Consider the following 2,839-nt stretch of genomic DNA (forward strand, 5'->3'; position numbering starts at 1 on the left):
AAATCGCCATTTGCACCAACACTCGTTAGCTGCCACCCACCAAGAATATTGTTATTATTTATAACTAGGAAATAGCGCTAAAGTTTCAGGGATTCCTACTTGGGTGAGGATCTCTGAAGGGTGCCCCGTTTCAAGGTCAAACACAGGACTTTGTCAGTGAAGGGAAAGTTGAAGTTAGTTTTAAATTTATTTGTTTCTCTCCAGCTAGCACTGCAAGTATACAAACAGATACTCATGTTTTTGGAGAGAAAACTGCTTACGGAGCAGGGCAGTGAGAGGAGATCATTGTGCACATACAGTATCAGCATGAATTAATGTAATGTTAAAAAGTGTTAAAATACTATACTGCTGAGTGATCTCCCACAAGAAGTAGATTTGGGTCAACAGCACCTCACTGACAAGACAGGAAAATAACGTAATTAATAATTAGTCAGCTCAAGACTAAATAAGCACTTTCAAATGCATCATTTTACTTTGCATGTAAAGTAAAAGGAGCGCTACAAAATGGCACTTTCAATCATTTCTCCCATCCCCGGCAATAGTTATAAATAATAATCATATAAACACAATACATTTTCATCACTTTCTGAAGTTCATGGTAAAACATACACTCTGCCATGGCCTGCCATGTTGCTACTCTCATGGTGAGAAGCATGACCAGCAATTTGCTGCAGCCGGCACTGCCGCATTGACATTGTTGGCTTCATCTTTTCTCCATTAACGTTACAGCTTTACTTAAATCTAAAAGGACTTCAGTGACAACCAGGAGCTTTTAGTCAGATTTTTTGTGCCAAACTATGACTACCATCTAGGTCTCCAATGTCAGGTTATATTAAGAGCGTTATAACACACCATGCAGATCTCTTTTCTAATACTGAGAAGAAAATAAAGTCTTAGAAACTTAGTGATGTGGGGAGGCAATAGCAAGAATTATATTGCTGACACTGGTAGCTGAAGTCCTTCATGGAAAGAAAAAAACACTTGAGAGCAATATAAATTTGCTAATAAGCAATGTGGAGAATTATTATTTTATATGTCAATGTATTTTGCGTTGATATTCTGAAAGTTTATTTGAATGTGTTAATTGAAAAAGACTTTATGATCTTGATGAATCTTAATTAAATCTGGCTTTTATTTTCCCACAAAAACAGCTCTACTGGACTCTTGTTATCCTAATAATACCTTTAGAATATGATTTGAAGGAGCAAAATATCTATCTCATTTTACTTCTGTATCATATGTATAGTAACCATAGTGTACACAACATTGCTTCAGTGTAAATACAATAGTTATACTGAGGGACCAGCTTTTTTTTATTGACCACCAAATCAGTAGTTTTCCCTCAAATTTTGCTTCTTCAGCTTTGATGGATAGGCTAATGAAAAGTTATTAAGAGTTATCTGTGAATCTCCCGCTCTATAAAATGGTGAAGAAACTTGCAGTTGTGTATCCAGATTAATTCATTTCAGAAGATCTGGATGACAAGTTTCTGAGTTTGATATCAGGAAAAGGCTTTTTAAATGAAGCTTTCAGAAATGCGACTAAATCTGCTGTCAAAGACAACATGCAGTGCCATCTGAGTCAATGCCACAACCATTGACTCCAGTAATCTCCAGAAGTCATGACCAAATCCAGGGCTACCTTAAGAAAGGGTCCCTTTCATGGCTTCATGTTTTTTTCTGAAGCAACTGAGCATGCTAAATAGTCTCGCCATAATATCTAAAGTATTGCTATTTTTACTTCATCCTGTAGCCTTGATTATCTTAAGTATCACTAAAATTGCATTGACTTCAGTGGGATTAGTCTCTCCTATACATTATGTACCAACTGTAAGTATGGTTTCTGGAACCATTCTTTAAAGAAGGAAAATAGATACTAATATATAAAGCTATGACCTTTTATATCTGGAGAATTTGTGCTGAAATTCACGAAAATGCTGACAAGGTCCGTTTCATTTTGCTAAGCACTTATTTACATAAAAAAGCAAATATTTGAAATATGCATGAGTCTCTGGACATTTATAAAGCCAAAACGCATTAGAGATATTTTTCGTATTAAAAAATGAAGTCTTCTGTAAATATTTCCATAATAATCTTATGCAAATCAGAAATATTTTTCTTAACTGTGCTTCAAAGTAACATGTAGTCTTCAGAAGCACATGCTGAATTCTTTGTGACCCTCTTGAACAGGAATGCTGAATGAAGTATGAGTGGCTGAACTAACTATGGTCTCTTGCATGTCTACAAATAGAAAGGGAAAGAATTAATAGAGAAAAAATGTTGTTTCAAAGTACAGCCTTTGGTTACGTAGTGGTTGTCTACTTCTAGCACTATCTTTTACCAACTTTTTAAAGATAAATAGCATATTATTTAATACAATTTTTTGAAAGATTTCTAGCATTTTTTAATATTGGTGTCTCACATCAAACAGCAATCACATTATCCCTCAGCAGATTTCCAGTGCATTTCTGAATATTGATTTCTATTGCTGTGTAATTTTTACAAACTTTCTTAAAATTGTTTTCTTAGTGAGATGCGGACATTTTTAGGTTACTGCAAACTGTGGAAGAAAAATGTATCTGAAGATGTGAACAAATATTTGGTTCACTAAAAATTCTGTGCAAATTATTTTTCTAGCTTTATTCTTAAAAAATAGCATACAGTTTAATTCTTATTAAAAGGTATTAGTTTTGTTTCTTTTACTTCAGTTGCAATTTAGAAGCCCACTTGTCATATCATTTAATAATAAGAATGAATGCTATTCAGGAACGAAAGACAACTTCGAGCAGTGATATTAATCCTGCTCTAAACCATTCAAGCAAAAAAACGCTTACTAAAGT

Source organism: Antrostomus carolinensis, unplaced genomic scaffold (assembly GCF_000700745.2).
Source record: "Antrostomus carolinensis isolate BGI_N321 unplaced genomic scaffold, ASM70074v2 scaffold3041, whole genome shotgun sequence".
NCBI lineage: Eukaryota > Metazoa > Chordata > Aves > Caprimulgiformes > Caprimulgidae > Antrostomus > Antrostomus carolinensis.